General features: G+C 42.2%; 1 protein-coding gene across 4 annotated transcripts in view; it reads right to left on the minus strand.

Moving 5' to 3' along the window:
* Positions 1-2,435: 2,435 nt before the first annotated feature.
* Positions 2,436-18,552, minus strand: part of LOC112396611 (chondroitin sulfate proteoglycan 4-like) — a 51,733-nt gene continuing 35,616 nt past the window's right edge. The window contains exons 4-7 of one of the 4 annotated variants that reach the window (XR_003002604.1): positions 8,222-8,433; positions 5,227-7,571; positions 3,469-3,520; positions 2,436-3,369 (exon numbers count right to left, since the gene is read on the minus strand). The gene's annotated coding sequence lies outside the window, so the exon portion shown is untranslated. Of the gene's footprint in view, positions 3,370-3,468; positions 3,521-5,226; positions 7,572-8,221; positions 8,434-18,552 lie in introns of those variants that run through there. The other 3 variants (XR_003002601.1, XR_003002603.1, XR_003002602.1) reach the window with 3 other exon arrangements.

The following is an 18,552-nucleotide window of genomic DNA, read 5'->3' on the forward strand; positions in this document are numbered from 1 at the left end:
AAAGTTCCCACAGGCATGCTGTGAAGACAGAGGGGCCCAGGGTAGAAGGCACAAGGCACACCATACACTCATTTATAGCTGTGAACACACCTGGAACTGGTAGCCTCAGCCACAGTTAGAGGAGGAAGCCAATTTCAGAGAATTTGAAACAATGCTTAAGAGGTGTCTGATGCAATTATCAACTAAGTTCTGTGAGGTCTCAGAATCAGGTACAGAATTTTCAGGGTCCAATGAAACATGAAAATGTGGGGTGTTTGTTCCAAAATTATTAGAATTTCCAGGTGGTGACAGCAGAGCATAAGCCAAGCCCAGGGTCCTTCTGAGAGTGGACCCTGTGTGACTGCACTGGTTGTACATGGCCATGAAGCTGGCCTCGTGTGGACTCTAAAGTAGCAAATTACCCTCACCCTCACTCCTACACACACACACACACACACACACACCACGTACTCCTGACTACATCTCCATAAGACACATTGACATTGAGGGGCTGAGTTCCCTCTTCTTTGCCTCTCCTTCGGCTCTGACCACACATCCATAGGCAAGGCAGGGGGGTTCCTGACCCTGCTGGTGTGTGCTAAGGTTTTTCCAGGCCAAGGTCAAGTCTGGAAAAAGGAGAGAATTTTTCATAAAGCTGCTTATTTTTTCCATAAGTTTCTTTATTATAAGATTCCTTCCTTACCTTAGAAATCATGGTGATCGTAAGCAGTACTTTTTTTTTTCCTGCCAAGGAAGGATATTAATTTTTTTTCAGTGTCGGTCCTTTGCCAATTTTGGACTTGAAAATTACTGGCTCATGAATGTCTGAAGATACTGGGTTGGGAGGAAGAAGAAGAGGTAGGTGTTCAAAATCAAGAGGCTGGTTGATGTAGGGATTGGAGGCCACTTGGATAGGCAGAGAACAGTGCGGGTATTTTATCAGCAGCTCAGCACCCCCTACAAGATAGAGAACCATCAATACCTCCAAGCTCAAGTCTGCCCCTTGTGAGTGTTCCTGGCGTGCTCTTTCCTTCATCCATTTTCTTGCCAAGGCTCTGCGTAAGGATGAAGGGGAAAGCCCTGCCTGTAGGTAGAGCGTGAGCATTTGGGAAGCTCCTCTTCTTAAAAATATGAGCCTCTGGTCTACTCAAGTGACTTAATGTGTTAATTCTTTTAAAATGCATTAAAACCCTAGGTAAGAAAATTCCTCTGTAGCACTTGGTATAGTGCCTGATGCATTGAAAATGCTGTACATATATGATGATGATGATATTAACATCAAGTGATTATATCACTAAATCCTAACAAAACCCAAAGAGACAGGTGCTAATATTATCCCCATTTTTTGGCTGAGGAAACTAAAGTTCAGAGAGACTGAATAAGTTACTCAAAGTTACACTGCTTGGGAGCAGAGGGCCAGGATCCAAAACAGACCCAGAGTCTATTGTTTAACCACACTGCCATGTCACTTCTTCTGAGAATATACAAGGTCGGGCTGAGAAGTGTGGAGGTCGATGGGCCAGTGAGCTTCCTGATTCTTGCTGCACCACTGGGTAGGCAGCATTTACCTAAGAGTGCTTCAAGTAAAAACACAAAGCCCTTTCCTAACCTCTGTCTCCCTTTGTCCTCTTTCTGTACCCTCTTTTCTCCTGGCATTCCTTGTGTGATTCTGGAGGAGCCAATAGAGGAAACAGACCAAAGAGCTCCTTTCAGGACAAAATCTTGCATCTTCAATATCTAGAAGCAGTATCAACTATCTAGCATCTCACATACAGTAGGTGAATAATAAATGTTTGCAGATCACTACGAGAAGGCAGCCTCTTCCAGGTCCCCATGAAACAGCTAGTGGTGTTCCTGAGCAGGCTAGCAAAGTCTCCAGCATTCAGCATGCCACACAGTGGGCTCCATGCCCACTTTTATTCCCACATCTCTCCCTACGCAGGTCCAAATCAAACCTCATTATTAATTACAACACCTCTGAAAGATGCAGGAGGTGTGTAGTATAGCCCCATCCCCAAATTCAGGGAATGTCATCTGATATATTCCATCACGTCCCATTACGTACCACCCACTCTCCAGATGTGTCCACTTCAGCCTCAGAAATCTGAAGAACAGCTTCTGTGTCATCTCGATTTTACCTAATTAATGCACGACTCTAAGGAAGCACCCCCAAGTGTCTGAGCAGGATCTCTGAAAGGTTAGAATCTGCCAAAGTCTCCAGATATGGAAAAACATTAGACCCTCCACTCCGAGCCCACCCCAAAGTATACCTTCTCTTAAGCAAAATCAGCTACTCTTCTGATAGTACCCCTTAGTATCCACTTATTAAATCACCAGTCATTTGTTAAGAAGCACTGAATTCATTATGAATTCAGAACTGAGACTATGCAGTTATAGCTCTACATATGGGAGAAACCATTTCGGACTGATTTTCCATTTCCAACACTAAACAAGGCTTTGCCAAAATGTTTTATTTCATGCTTTATTTGAGCGAGCACCAAATGATAGGCATTGTTGCCTTTTAAATTGAACGCATATGCAAATCGGTAGACTATCCCAGATCCTCTGGAAGAAATCTGCCCAAGCTCCATATGAATTACATGATTAATGAGTGATTCTTGGCATCTGGGTCTCACACTGATGTTCTTGCTGTAGCAGGCACACTCATAAACAATGTGAATTATCATTTTAAAGCATTTGTGTGTGTCTCATTCCAATATGGACACCAAATTTATTGGCCTGGAGTTGCAGATATAACAGGAAAAAGAGGAAGGAAATCAGACTTTTTTGTTTGGCCAGGCTGGTAGTCCTAGCTCCAGAGATTTTATGGCTGAAGCAAGGAAGAGGCCAACATGGTCACAAAGCCAAGTATGTCTGGCTCTTCCGCAAAGAACAGGTATTCTCCTTGCCCAGTCAAGGGAGAGCAAAGGCCCACTTACCAGATGCAAAGATGCTCCTCAGCCTTCTCTCTCTGTGTATAAGCTCAAGCACCGCCATGCTGCTTCTTCTGAGTGCCCAACTGCTTGGCACAGGCCCAAGAACAATTCTGAGTTGTACAGTGATCAAGCCAACCTTGGGTTAAGACTCTCATTCCTCCTCCTTTCTAAAGGGATCAAATACAAAAAACACTTGAGGGGGCTATATAAAATCGAGGAATCCAGAAATGCAGGAGGGAATCACTTTTGGAACAGGAGTAGAGAAGTCTTCTTCAGCAACAGTTGTCCATGGCCAGGGATGGTGGCAACAGTTGTCTGTGGCATTACATCCAAGGATCGAAGACAAGGGTAGTTGTCTCTAGGCCCACATAGGCTATGCTTCCATTTATTCTGTAGACCGTGAAATCTGTTTCCACAAAGAACATTTAAAATTGGGTTGGGAGAGAAAAGCAACCTAGAAGAGCAGAAGGGGAGAAGGTGAGAAAAAGGCCTTTTCCATATGGAACACATCAGGGGCATCAGAATTTTGGGGACACTTTGACCTCATCTTTACCTTTGTAAATATCCTACCCTGCTTTTTTTCTTTTTCTCCTGATGTGCTCCACCTGTTAACACAAGGCAAATATTTTTCCTTAGGCAAGGAATATAAAGAAATGAGTCTGTTCAAGTTTTGTTTGATTTTTAATACCTTCTCTAAAAAATGTTCATGTTTACCATTAGCCAGTAACAATTTCAAACATACTACGGAATGTTCACCCTTCCATTCTGTTTTTAGAATACAATTTTTTGCCTAGACATGGTAATGGGTTTATTAATCCTTCACTGGGTATACAAGAAAACTCTACATCATGGCTTTAACGAGAGTTTCTCAACCTTAGCATTATTGACATTTGGGGCCAGGTAATTCTTTGCCATGGGGGCTGTCTTGTACAGATATTTAGCAGCATCCTTGGCCTGTCCTCATTAGATGCCAGCAGCACCAGCTGTGAAATCCAAAAATGTCTCCTGACATTGCCAAATGCCCCTTAGGGGGAAGTTCCTCCCCCCATGCTAGAAACACTGGCTTTAAGAAAATCATTAAAATATGAAAAGGAGATATTAAAGTAGATGCCAATTTGAAAGATTAAATAATTTCCCAAGTATTTCAATACTTGAAGAGTAGATTCTACACATTGCCTAATTACCATTTCCCAGCCTTCCCTAATTACACGGTGGGCTGATTCATTGATCTCTGACCTGGCAGAATCCTCTCCCAGCCCCAGAAGAGATGTCAGTTATGTGAACCCCATTTCCCTTTGCCAATGGTTGGTCAAAGGATGGGAATCTTGTTGCTCAGTTCTAGACAATGAGATGAAAAAGTGGGGGAAATATTTGGGAAGGCCTCAAGACTTTAAAAAATAGTAATAAATAATAATAAATAAGATCCTCTCTAAGAAAAAGTCTCTCCTTTTCCCCCACTAGGATTTCTGCCTTTGAGTGGGACTGTATTGCTTGGAGCTTCAGCAGCCATCTCACAATCACAAGGAGCTAAACAAAAGGATGAAATGCCAATAGCTTGAGGAAGGTAAGGCAGAAAGCACAAAACGGCTTCAGTTCTCAACGACATCTTTGAACTGTTGAACCAGCCTTGGAACGTCCACCTCAGGCTGCTTGTTCGTAGAAATAATTGAACACTTTTATTGCTTAGCTAAACCAATGATTGGCAAACTATGGTCTGTGGGTAACATTCAGGAAATAAGAATTGTTTTTACATTTTTAAAAGGTTGTTTAAAAATTTTTAAAAAGCAACCATATGTGTCCCACAAAACCTAAAATATTTTTACTATATGGTCCTGCACAGAGCAAGTTTGCCAATCTGCAACCTAAACCCCACTCGTGGCAGATGTCTTGTGATTTGCTACCCAAAGCATTCCTAACTCATAGAAGTACTGATGTCACCATTTTACAATGACAGAAACTGAAGCTGAGTCGGCCAATGGTAGGCTCGACTAGACAAGTCAAATACAAATTTGCCATTATTTCAGTTCATTGTAAAGTGAAGCCAAATTGAGGTATCACAAAAGCATTAAACCTATTCTTTAGGGCTTCAAATAATATTTGTACTGTAGGCTTGATGTTACAAATCAGAATAGACACAGCCTCTTGATGAAACTCAATGTATTCAATGAATACTTGCAAAGGGGGCCAGGCTATCGTACTATCTGGAGCACCAAGGCATTTCTTGCATTAAGAAGTCAAAGCTAGAGACTCCAAGGGGGAAAAGTCGTTACAGAAGAACACTAGAAACAAACTCACTGATATGACACATTACCTCTCCTACTTGCAGAAACAGCTCTTGTACTTCCTCGTTGAATCACTCCGAGTGAATCCTCAGTGAAAAACAGTCAAAGCCTTCCTCCACTAACTCTAGCTCCCATGTTAATCTGCAGTCGGGCCAGCATGTTCTGTCACACCTTGGTAAAGGGTTTAAATAGTGGCAAAATCTTACGTACCCTCAGAGCATCAGGTCCAGAAGAGGGTACACAAAGCTCATTGTGGACAGCCCATAACATGAGTGTTGTATAAGAGTTACAGTAAACACCTGCCAACACCTAACCATGGAGCTACTACAGAACACCAAGGGATGGCAGGGCTGGGCTTTTCTCAGTTGATCCAACCAGCATTTCTTTGTCTTTGTATCCCACCCAGTACCTGACACACAGAGGCGGTCAGTAAGGAACAAGCACCCTCAGTCTACACCCAGTACTGGTTGTGCTTCAATGTTGGGTTGGTTTGTCGACAGAGCTTGACCATGTCAGGATCCAGATTCACACATGTCTCCCATGGAGCACATTTTTCCACTGGCTCAATGACTGGAGATTTTTTCCATGTGCTCGCATTGTTGGGCCCTGAAAAGACTGACCGGAGGACTGTTGGCGCTTTTTAGAAGAGCCATCACTGTGACAGTGGGAACAGCTATGCTCCTTTCCGGCCTAGGACCTGGGGGTGTGGGTTCCAATGGTATGGTTATCAGAAGGAGGCTGCCCTCCCTGGCCTGGGTGGGTGCCCAGGGCTGGCTTTGGTGGCATCTGGTAGCCAAATGACTCTGGTGGGAGAGGCCTTGGCATCCAGAGCGGGCTCTTCACCACTGTGTCATCCCCAGGGATCTGCTTCCTGCCATCTGGTCTGGGTCAGCTTCCCCAGAGTTCCTGTCTGTGCTGTAGGTCCTGAGGAAACCACAAGCTTTTCCTGAGAGAGACCCGAAGTCACAAGGTTATCTGCAGTGACTAGTAAAGAAACATCAGGGGTAAAGGTCTGCAAAAGAACGGGGTCAGGCGGCACTATGGTGAAGGGGAGACAACCTGTCGCTGGCTGTACGTGGGCTGCCCTGAGCAGGAACGTGAAGGAGTCATTCAGCCTATCGGTGCCGGTTAGACTGGCGTGTGGCTTGAGCATCAACAGTCCTTGGTCAACATCCTTCTGAGTGAACAGAGTCGTGTCTTCCATTGCGGTGCCCCGGGCCACTCTTCGTACAAGTCTGCCATGGACAGGGGGTTCTGTCACTTCAGATTTGGGATCACTGTTAGTCCTGTTAGCAAGCTCAGTAGCATCAAGGTCCTTTCTTCTCAGCTGATGGGCCACTCTGTTGGCAATTGTCAGATCTGACATAACCCGCAGGAAAGGCTGCACCCTGCTGCGCGGTGTTTGTCCTGATGTAAACAGCGAGAACCGTAGCTGGTCCTCTGAGGCAGTGAGGTGTGTCATGTGGTAAGAGAGCTTTCCTGAATTCAGATCCTCCTGTCCAAAGCTGATGACCACCTGGTTTTCGACGAGCAGATACCCATGTTGGAGGGGCCGTGTTATCTTGTACGTGATTTGGGGGCTCCTCCCATTGGTCACTGCTGACAGGTGAGCACTGGTGATGAGAACGGTTGTCTGGCCTTGTGGGAGAAGTAGGTCAGTGAGGTTCACGAGGATGATGGAGATGGGGATGACATCCAGGTGGAAGAGCTTGTAGAGTGGGCAGTGTTGGCCATCGGTCACACTGAGGTAAAACTCCGGAGAATGGGCTTCCACCTCGTATGAACCGCACCTGAGAGTTATCAATGTGGGTTTGTGTGAAATGCTCAACAGGTATGTGTGGACGGTGAGCCATTGCCAAAAAGCCATTATTAGGTTTACGGATGATCATATATCTGATCTCCTCTGGAGGACTGTCTGGATCTTCCACTTTTAGGTTTTCAGGTCCTAAAACCAACCTATTGCCCTGCAGAACTTTCAACCGAAGCCCTTTTGTCCTTAATTCTTGTGCCTTGTCATTTATAGGAGTGATGGTGATGTTAAACATCTCTTCAAGAAAGTCAGCCTCTGGCTTAGTGGTGGACTTGCTCTTTTGGTTGGGCCAAACGGCGAAGGTAAAACTGTCAGCTCGTGATTCAGAGTCATCGTGAAGGTATGTGATTCCAAGTTTATTAATTACATACTGAGAGAAATTGGGTTTGCTTTTGGTAATATTCCTCTCTCCAACCATAATAGTTCCATGGTGAGGAAGAGATGTAACTTGGAACCAAGTTTCATATGAAGAACGCTGAGGTTTGGGCAATTTAAATAAGAGGTTGGAAGCATCCGACTTAGATTGGCCAATGAGAACTTTGTCTCCTTCCTTGACAACAGCTCCTGTTAAAAACAAACGTAAAGACCAAAGTGACATCTCGTTAGAATTTTCAAATGACAGCTGTAAGACTTTTTCTCCCTCAGATTTGCCTGTCCTAGTGGATAATTCACAACACCTTGGTATCTGAATTAGCACTGCTACCCAAAGCATACGAAAAAAGTAAATTTTAAATACACACGCCCACACTGTTAAGTCAACATTTCACGTAAGAGAGTTTTAAAACCTTGAGATTCACTTATAACGTGTTCATCTCCTAACTTACCTACTACCGCACTTTCTTTTGCCATGGAAACAGGTGCAGCTTTCAATACCCCTTTCCTTTTAAGAACTTGCCCTATTTGTTATTTTCATTTTCCATCAACAGTTTTCAGTCATGGGCATGGTGAAGTCCCCATTTGGAGGTACAAATAAGAATTCTGTAAAGCTAATTTGCCATCCTTCCCCACTACATCTACTGAGGCATATGAGAGGAGAGAGCAGAGGCCCAGAGAAAGAGCACACATAAAGAAATAACAAATTTTTATAGCCATATAAGTTTTTTTCAAAGGTGGATACATTGGCATTGACAATTAAAAAGGAAAAGATGTATTTCCAAATTGTCCCTACTTTAATAATTAGAGATAAGGTACTGACTATATCATGGTGGAATTACCTGTATTTGCGAGCAGACGACTCTGCCGACCAGGTTCATTAATTTCATATGAAATAGTTACAGGAAACTCCTCAGGGCCTAGAGCTGCTGGTGGGGAGGACACTGTGAACATGAAAGAGTCTTCTGCAGTCCAGCCTGTATTTTCCCGGTCTACATGCTGGTATAATACCAGTTGCTCACTGACCTGGCCAGATAGTAAGAAAAATCAGCGCCTGGTTTGAGGGATAATACGAGAATTAACGTATATCCTAATTGGAGGAGATACATGTCTTTTCAGGGTTTACTCTACCCCTCCTCAAACTTCTGCACATTTCCATGCAAATTCAGGAACATTAAAAGTGGGCTTATTGGTCAAACCTAAGTGATTCTATTACCAAAATGATCTACTTATCAGAGAAAAAAAAGTACATTGATTCTGAGATGACTAATGCCTAAGGTATATATATATATATAATAAAAAGTTTATAATGAACCTTCACTTCCATGTCAGCATCATAACTACCAGCTCCCAACCAATCTTGCTTCACATGTACTCCTACCCACGTTTCTGCCCACGAGATTATTTTGAAGCAAATCACAGACATCGTGTCATTTCATCTGTAAATGCTCTAGTATTAGTAAAAGATGACTTTTTTCAAATATTCAGTTAGTGTAGTGTTCAAATATCTCTGGTGGTCTAGTACATGTCTTTTTTTTTTTTTTAACATAGTTGCTTTGAGTCAGGATCCTAAATCCACACCTCACATTTGTTTGGTACTTCTCATTGGTTTCTTTTCATCTATAGGTTCCCTTTCTCTAATTTTTTTTCTTGTAATTTATCTGCTGAAGAACTTGGGTTGTTTGTCTTTTGAGTTTCCTACATTCTGGATTTTGCTGATTGCATCCATATGGTGTTGTTTGGCATGTTCCTCTGGTCCCTATATTTCCTATATACTACCGGTTAAATCTAGAGGCTTAATAAGAATCAGGTTCAATTTTTTGGTAAGAATGTTTTACACATTGTATTGTATATTTCCTCTTGCATTGCATCGCAAGGCAAAATAATGCTGGGCCGCTGCTCTTTAGGATGTGTTAAGATTGGTAAGTGGCTTCAAGTGCTGCCATCCAACTACCTTAAGGTTCCCCATAAGCCTATCAACTAATAGCTTTACATACTCATTGATACAATTGCCTAAACTCATTATTTTTGCAGTGGCAAAACACTGATATTATTTATCTTATCGTTCCTTCTTCATTCTTATCTGTAATTCTTCTATTTATAAAGAACTTTCTCTTATCAGCTATTTGGTTGTGCAGTACATGCAGGAAAGACAGGATTAAGTGTTTGATTCTTATCCTTTATATATCATTTTTCAGACGGTGAGTCCCCTGGCTCCAATCTCCAAACATTGTTCTCTTTGTTTAAGAATCATCAACTCATGAATTTTAATATATGATGTATTTCATTCCATTGCAAGTATTATTTTCATTGATTTTCAAACTGCCCCACCTGGCTTAAGATATTTTTCAAGATGTAATGCAAGTCCCTAATGCCTGTGGCCTATCAGTGTCCTTTTTATCTCATCGGATGGAGATGGGTTCTACCCAGTGTTGTGTTGTCCAGATACCATGTGGGCAGTCCTTCCCTCAACAGCAGTGATTGAATGTTCTAAAACTGCAACCACAGAAGGGAAGGCTAGAGAGAAAATATTCGACCCTTAGTTCCTATAGGTCACATCTTTTTCTGACCTGCTATCTGTTATAATAGCTGAACTTACAGGTAGGTTCTGCCGAAATACTTGAGTGTCCACGTCAAACGTGCCGAGGATAAGTTATCACGTAATTTAGAGAGAAGTTGAGTTTGTTTCATCAGCCAGTATCGGAAATATGGCCCTTCATATCCACAGGTTCCATATCCACAGAGTCAACCAACCGCAGATCAAAAATATTTGGAAAAACAATTCCATAAAGTTCCAAAAAGCAAAACTGGAATTTGCCACATGCTGGCAAGGACTTACATACCGTTTATAGTGTATTAGGTATTGTAAGTAATCTAGAAATGATTTAAAGTATACAGAAGGTTATATGCAAATACTATTCCATTTTACATATGGGACTTCAGCATCCTCGGATATTGGTACCCATGGCGGTGGGGGAGGAGGGGGCGGTTGTCCTGGAGCCAATCCCCTGCAGATATGTAGCGATGACTGTACTGTATTAACAGAGGTTTGGTGATGCATTGCTCTGACTCTCTGCTTGTTACAGTGGATGTATCTAGAACCAGAAAGGCTTTTGACTAGTGAGTTTCATGGAAGAAAAGATCTGAAAAGATCTATGTTCCCAGAGTGGCCAAAACTGTTGTTGAGATTTTTTGTTTCTTATCCTATTCAAGGATAAAGCAAGGAAGTGCTGTCACTTGGGGATTTTAAGTGGGGAGAAGAATATATCATCTCTCAATATTTCCTAACAGAAAAAGCAAGGTTACTCGTGAGAAATTGGAGTTTCTCCAAAGATAGTAATTTCTGGTACTAACTAGTAACTTAATTCCCCAGAAGCTCCTGGGGAATAAAGTCAGTTTTATTTAGTAGATCTACCATTTCTATTCCTAGCTTAAGATTTACGACAAAAGATCAATCATAAATATATTCCTCCTCCTAGAAGCGGGTGACTGTGCCATGGATTTCAGACCAGAGGATGGTTCCTTAAAGGTTCCCATTATACTTAAGAGTCATAATATTATAAGGCAAAAGAGATCCAGTTTCTTAATATTAAAAGTAACAGCGTCTATTAACCAGGAGGGAAGGTTTTCTTGGATGCAGGTCATTCGTGCTCATTGCTCCTTTGGTGTTAAGTGAAAATTAGCTTCCCTAAAAAAATATAACAAGTTATTAGAATAATCTAAGGTCCTCTGATATCTACTGTAAGGAGAATGACTGTCCCAGGGAAAGAATGGTTCTCATAGATGGGAAGAGTGGTGATGAAGGTCAGAAATCTTCTGAAGGAAGTAACTGGGGAAGAGTCTTAAACATAGTTTTGTATTTCAGGAGCCTAGTGGAGGAGAGATCTGTTTTAGGTTCTGTTTTTGAAAAGTCATTTTAAGAGTGAGAAATTGTGGAAAACAAAGTGACTTATTTCACATGGGAGAGTGTGAGAGAGAAATGAATTAGATTCACCTTGAGTGTCTGAGCTTTAAGACCAAATAGCAGGTAATTGAAAGTGCTAAGCTAGAAGTCAAAGGGAGTAAGGGCGCCTTTGGAATGTCAACTTGCCAGTCATGCCCTGAAAGAGGTTTGAGGTGAGTAGAGTCTCTAATGTGTAGAAAACAGCTTTAACTTCACCAGCTTTAAGAGTCAGGTTTTATGGTGTGTGTGTGTGTGTGTGTGTGTGTACTGGCAGAGGGCCAGGAAAGGGAAAATAGTAAGACCAAGACTTTATGAGAAAAAAATATAGGGCCAACCTGAGGAGAGAAGGTTCTCAGAGAAGATTAGGAATTATTTGTTACCTTAAATAGAAAGCAGCCTTAGGAACAACTTCCAACAGCTCTGCAGTATTTCCACTGTGTTAAATATAGACAGATAAGCCACTTAGCAAAATACCTGGGCTCTGGGATTAAGGAGAGGGGAGAGGGGTGTTTTTATTTCCTATGGATTTAGATTAGCTCAGATATTTTCTCTTTTACAGAGTCTTTCTGGAATGTCATTAGCAATTCAATGGGGCGGAATTCCAATGTAGAAGGAAAAACAGAAAACTAGAAAAATCACGATTTGGCAACCAAGTAGTAATAAATGCCTCAGGCAAGAATCCTAAAATGGCTGCTAAAACTAGTGAGCTAACTTGTGATGAGAAACAGGATGTTTAGATAGCTCTAAAGTATCTCCTCACAGATACTTACAGAATTCAAAGGGGAAAATACAACCTTCACGGTGGAGAAACCTAAAGGACAGCACTTGACCAACTGATGAAAGAAATCACCGTCAGTGACAGGGCAAAGAGAGCACCAGTGCCTCCTGACAGGAAGCTCTGGGAAGAACCCAGCCTCTCTCAGGGCTTTCCCGCCCCAAATGCGTAACCTGAATTATGAGGAAACATCAGATAAAACCAAACTGAGAGGGCTTCCCTGGTGGCGCAGTGGTTGAGAGTCCGCTTGCCGATGCAGGGGACACGGGATCATGCCCCGGTCCGGGAGGATCCCACATGCCGTGGAGCGGCTGGGCCCGTGAGCCATGGCCGCTGAGCCTGCGCGTCCGGAGCCTGTGTCTCCGCAACGGGAGAGGCCACAACAGTGAGAGGCCCGCGTACTGAAAAAAAAAAAACAAAAAAACACCAAGCTGAGAGACTTCCTACAAATAACTGGCCTGTTCTCTTCAGTAAATGGTAAGGTCACAAAAGTCAACACGACTGCGGAATGGATCCAGATTAAAGGAGACAAAGGCTCCTGAGAACTAAATGCTATGGGGTTTTTTTGTTGTTTTTTTTTTTTTTTGCGGTACGCGGGCCTCTCACTGTTGTGGCCTTTCCTGTTACGGAGCACAGGCTCCGGACACGCAGGCTTAGCAGCCATGGCTCACGGGCCCAGCCGCTCCGCGGCATGTGGGATCTTCCCGGACCGACCGGGGCACGAACCCACGTCCCCTGCATCGCCAGGCGGACTCTCAACCACTGCGCCACCAGGGAAGCCCCTAAATGCTGTGTTTTATGCTATGGGTTTTTCCTTTGCTATAGAGGACATTCACTGAAACAACTTGTGAAATTTGACTAAGGTCTATAGATTATAAAATAGCATTGTATCAGTGTTAATTTCATGCTGCTGAAAATTATACTGTAGATATATAGCAGAATGGCCCCTTGTTTTTAGGAACGATACAGAGCTAAATATAAATGTACTAAGTATAGAGGTAAATAAATATAAATATATTACTAAATACAGTAGTAAGAGGGCATCATGTTTGCAACTGGCTCTCAAAATTTCAAGTTGTGTGTGTGTGTGTAGGGAGTGATAAAGCTAAGTTAGATAAAAGTCAGTAAATGCTAACATTTGGAGAATATGGATGAATAGTATAAGAGAATTTTTTGTATTCTTTTGTGACTGTTCTGAGTCTGAAATTATTTCAAAATAAAAAGTTAAAATAATAATTTAAAAAAGTAAACCCCATGGTGTTTTACTATACCAACTTCAAGAACGGACCAATAGTCCCTTTTCTCTGATGACTCAGTACATGCAGAATGGGAGAAGGAACCCACAAATGCCTTGGGCACTATGAAATCAAGAAGTGGTTATTGCCTATCCCAACATGGTCCACTCTTTACGACCTCCAGCTTGGTCCATTTCTCTAGGACTTTAATGAGGCTGTATTCCTACCTGACTTATGAATGGGTGGATATGTGGTTCCAAGTCCTAGACCTTCTCAGAGTAGTGCTTTTACTAGAAGGGATAATATGGTAACATCCCTTGGATCGTCCCTTGATTCCTATAGAACCACAAAGAAAAACATTTGTCTGAGGCTAAAGAGACATATTTGGCTCTCAGATGGCCAGGGACCCTACTGACTTTTGTGTGATGGGTCAGAGTTTACAGCTGAGAGGCTACTGAGATGCGCAGAGAAGTTGGGATTCCAGGTAATTCCGATGCTGAAAGCTCAGCCTCTCTGCACTGGTGCTGAAATGAATCTCAGAGAAAGAGTTTTGGGTGAAGCAGAAAAGAATAGCTTTATTGTTTTGCCAGGCAAAGGGGGACCCAGCAGGCTCCTGCCCTCGAAAACTATGTGTCCTAACCTGGGAGGATTTGATGAAGAGTTTTATAGCAATAGTTCAAGGGTGGGGTTGCTGACAGGATTAGGGCGTGTGCAGGGCCTGTGATGCCTTAATCTTGTCTCTGGTGGGCTCGTCTCCTAATCTGGATGAGCTTCTCTGGTCCCTTTAATCTGGCCTCAGGTGGTTTCTTGGCTGCTCCTCCCTTGATTAGCAACTGTTCGAATCTGCCCTTTGGAACTCAGGGAAGGTCATGGAGGCTGGAGTCTTGCCTACAAGAAACAGGGGACAAAAACGGCTTCCGTGCCCAGGGGCCCCAAGGGTCCTTCTCGGTTTCAATTCCTCTCCCTCCACTCAATGGCAGGGTTAGCTGGGAGCAGAGATGGGACCAGAACCCAGATCTGCAGGCTTGTAGATAAGAGCTCTTTCTTTAGCACACATTACTGGGGCCATTTTGGCTCCAACTGCTTGAATTACTACCGTTCTTCCTCCAAGAAGGAAAAGGACATTCATTAATATAAAAATCTAAGTATAGGAGTGTAGTAGAATTTGAACCTTGGATTGATCAGACCTAAAGTCAAATACAAATGCTACCAACTGTCAGCTCTGTGGCCTTTATGCAAGTCATTTAATCTCACTGAGCCTCCATTTATGCACTAAAATATAGAATAATATCTCACTTGTAGATATGCATTTGACCTAATTGGTCTGTTGCCATATCAATGTTCAAAATGGCAGGCCTTGGGCATTTCTAGGTCTTTCAAGAAAGGATCTAAGTCCTCACTAACCAATTCCTTACAGTTGGAAAGCTATATTCATTTTTACAGTGAATCATGGCATGAGAATATTAAGCAATCAGAAAGTTCTAAAATATGCCTAATAAAATAAATATTTTCCCACAAAACAAAGGACTTTGTAGGCTGGAATCCTGGCACATAGTTCAGAAGCTTACTTACAGTTGCTTTGTAAATGAGTATTAATTCACCTTTCCACATTTGGCATTTCAATAAATATTTGTTTAATGAATAAATAAACTACTTGAAAAGTACTTTACAAAATTTAATTATAAAGTATACATTTACATCCTGAACTGTAGAAATAAGGCAATCCAAGACATTTCTTACCCATTTGTTTAACAAAAACACAGACAATACCTAACTTTAATTGTGCTCTGCTAGGCACATTATGTAACTCGTTTTATTTAGGCAAGAATTGTTGTGTCCATTGACATATTTTTTAAAAAACCTGAGGCTCAGAAAATTTAAATAATTCACTCTAGCCAATAGGTGCAAGAACCCAGCTTTTAATCTAGGCCTGTGTGACTCCAGAGTTCATACTTTTTCCACTGCTCTGTACCTATGTGTGGAAAGCTCAGTGAGACTGTGGTCAACCAGAAATTCACAAGACATGCTCTCCAACCCCACGGAGTCTAGTAATGGGGAAAGTCAGTTGGTAGGTATGACTAGGGCAGACAAATGCCATTGTAGTCTGGCCTGTCTAGGACACAGTCACTATTGGCCAGAGCTTTTAAGGATTCAAAGAAATAGCTGCACATATAGTATCTATTACAAATGGCAAGTTAAGGGAAGGTTGTATTCCAGTTCTTCACAACTGCCATTGTAGATCAGGTAGACTTTCTCATAGGACATTGAGGGAAAGAGGGTAGGAATGAGGGGAAAGGAGTTTCCATCTGGCTCCAGGCTGAGGACAATTCCTGTCTAAAAGTACATGTGGTCAGAACTGAGTGTTGGAGAATAAAATTGTCAAGCTTGGCCAAAACGCGGGGCTAGAAAGCTCTGGATTATATCTTCATTCCAGGGGTCTTTCTAAATATAACCCCCCATAATCCTGATAAGAAAACCAGAACATGAGTCCTTTACACTGATCTATCCCAGAGCGGGGCCTAAAAGTCAATCACAGTTTTGAAATTCCCACTGGAGAAGAGAGTAACCAAATTATCTTAGGGTCAACTGGGTGAAAAGGGAGGGAGAAGGAGGGACACGCAGTCCACTCGCTTGATTCTCCACAACGTGATGGTTTTGCCAAAGGGCCAAGTCTCTAGCAGGACAATAATTGGCCAGAAGGAGCAAGGGAAAGAGAGCTGGCCAAAAAATCTCTATCTTGGGCAGATAATCATGGGGAAAGGAGACTACAGAAAGCCAAACAGTTCAAAAAGATAAAGTCTCTGAGGTTCCGTGTAGGTTAACCGAAAAGTCCTAAAGGCTAAGATTTGGAAAACAACAAGCTCCTGTGCTCCTGAACGATGAGCTCAGAGAAATGACTCCTTTCTATGTGCCCTTTCTTGTTTCCACCAGGACTGGTACCACCATGTTTGCAGAGAGCAGCCGGGCCTGGAGAGTTCAAGGTTCCCAGAAGAGGTTAGAAGTCCGGGGCAGTCCAGCGTGCCACAGGTTAAAGGGTGCCCAGGTATCAGGCTAAACAAAATGGGACTGGGGTAAGTCCCAGGAATAATTTCCCCTTAGTGGAAATGGATAGAAGAGGCATTTTAGGAAACTTAAGTTCCTAAATGGTGATATCTGGAAATCTCCAGCTAGAAATGGGCAATTGAAAACCAGGTCCAAATAATTATCCATGCCCCTCCATACTGGGTCAGTCTCTGCATAAAAATATTAGAACAAAAAGCTTTTCAAGGAGCCTAGCAATATATCCATCTACAGCCCTACCTGGCAGAGAGGTCCAAATCCACATTTATGTGAAAGTAGATTCTCGTAGGCCTTATACCATTACAAGCATGGAGCTCTTTAAAAACTACCAAGTGAGATCATGTAAGAGGTGATTCATTATAAAAGAGTATGGGACACCTTGCTTTTGTTATCTATAAATGTAGTAGGCTAAAAATGTCCACCAAAGATACCAGGTCTGAATCCCTTGAACCTGTGAATGTTACCTTACATGCCAAAGACTTTGCAGATGTGATTAAGATTGGTTCCTAAGATTGGAAGAGTATCCTGGATTATCCAGGTGGGCCCTGACTGCAATCACATACATCCTTTACAAGAGGGAGGCAGAGAGATACACGATACAGACAGAAAAGGAGAAGGCGACGTGACCATGGAGGCAGACATTGGCATGATGGGGCCACATGCCAGGAGATGCTGGTAGCTACCAAAAGCTGGCAGAGGGAAGAAGGAAGAAGGAGTTCTCCCCTAGAGCCTCCAGAGGGATCATGGCCCTGCTGACACCTTGATTTCAGCCCAGTGAAGTGGAGTTCCAACTTCTGGCCTCCAGAACTATGAGATAGTACATTTCTGCTGTTTTAAGCCACCAAGTTTGTGGTAATTTATTACAGCAGCCTTAGGAAATTACTACAAGGAGCAAGGATAAACCACACTCACTGAAATGGGATTTGGTTCTATCTGCTTTTTCAAAGAAAGAGCCAGCAGTTTAAGAGAGAGAAACATTGTTGGGTATTCAAAGCCATTGGACTAGGACACATCAGCCAATTTTGTCTGAACAATGAATAGGTAACTAAGTGACAGTGCAATACACTAGTTTCTACACGTGGAAAAATATGCTAGCACATAATTCAGTGAACTGTAAGGGCCGGAACAAAACGGCCAAAACCAAAACCTAGTGCAAAATGTTCAAAATGACTGCTGAGTCTAGTTGCCATTGAGCTTGTCACTGAAGAGACCCCAAGAAAGCGGGGACGTGGGGCAGGAGTGATCACTAACACAAAGAAACTTATCCTTCTCTGTCCAGAAAAATAAAGGGCCAAAGTTTAATGATCCCATTGCACTCTCCATTAAGTTGTAATAAATCAGCTTCTGTCCTATGGGAAATGTGTTTGCAATTTCTTAAAATGTACGTGTTGTCTTCAGAATCTAGAAGAGGGGGTAATTAGACAAAATTCATAACCCAGAATCGATTATATTATTCTCTAAATGTGATCCTGGAAACCTATATCTGTGTTGCAGCAGCAGGCAGAGACGAAGATGGATGATCTACCCACAACAGCACAATGGCTAAAATGCAATTACTGGCTTTATGGAAAAGCAAAACGGCTAGGCGTCATAAACCTCAAAACCAGAACACTTTGCTTTTTAATGATTCTAAATTATCTAAACAAGTGCTGGAATAAAAATCACTCAATTAGCCTTGTGCTCTACAAGGAAGAGATTAGTGCTTTAGAGAATTCAATGTATGTGCTTTGTTCATACATTCTTTGAAATGAACAATAATTTCTCTAAATTTGTAAAAAGCTTTCATTTCATTTTAAAATTTGATGATTCACCTTCTCTGTGTATTTGTATGTTTAATTCTTCAGGATATAAGATTTTCAGCACAATTTTTTGTGGCTTAGCTTTTTCCCTTTTAGGCAGATGTAATATTATGGTGAAAAACAAGATGTTACATGTTTATCTTGGTAGGTTGATATGGTATGGTTTGAAAATCATGAATTTATTCCAGGTTAAGAAAGTAGTTTGAGCAATAACATAACAAATGTTTTCCCCACAATTACTTTGCTAAAGGATGATATTAAGCATAATGGAGAACATCTAGATTTCTTTCACAAGCTGTAACCATCCAGATCCACTGATTAAAATGGTCATTTTTGACAGAAACAGACTCGTAGGCATAGA

Source organism: Neophocaena asiaeorientalis, unplaced genomic scaffold (genome assembly GCF_003031525.2).
Source record: "Neophocaena asiaeorientalis asiaeorientalis breed wild unplaced genomic scaffold, Neophocaena_asiaeorientalis_V1.1 scaffold57, whole genome shotgun sequence".
Taxonomy (NCBI): Eukaryota; Metazoa; Chordata; class Mammalia; order Artiodactyla; family Phocoenidae; genus Neophocaena; species Neophocaena asiaeorientalis.